We start from the raw sequence: 482 nt of genomic DNA, 5'->3' as shown, positions 1-482 counted from the left end.
CGCAATGCATTGTGGGATTGGCGTTGCCAGACGGGTGTAGGTTGCTTTAAGGCAGTGGTCCCCAACCTTTTTGTATCCGCGGACCGGTCAACGCTTAATAATTTGTCCCGCGGCCCGGGGGGTGTCCTTTTTTTTTTCATTTTTTTTTTCTTCTTTGTCATGAAAAAGGCACGTTTTTGTCATGAAAAGGGGATTTTTTTGTGGTTGGTGCACTATTTGTAAGTGTATATTGTGTTTTTTATGTTGATTTAATAAAAAATTCCTCTGCGGCCCGGTGGTTGGGGACCACTGCTTTAAGGTCCATCCGTAAATTTTATATTGCCAATTAAGCAAAACATATTTTTTATTTGGGTTGATACGTTTCCCTCTAGAACTAGAAAACACACACACACATACATACATACATACATATATATATATATATATATATATGTCCATCCACTTCCTACCGCTTAATTATTCCCTTCAGGGTCGCCGGGGGG

This window comes from Nerophis ophidion, linkage group LG03, assembly GCF_033978795.1.
Source record: "Nerophis ophidion isolate RoL-2023_Sa linkage group LG03, RoL_Noph_v1.0, whole genome shotgun sequence".
NCBI classification, from domain to species: Eukaryota; Metazoa; Chordata; class Actinopteri; order Syngnathiformes; family Syngnathidae; genus Nerophis; species Nerophis ophidion.
The sequence above is the reverse complement of the archived record's forward strand: the minus strand, read 5'-3'. Positions refer to the sequence as shown.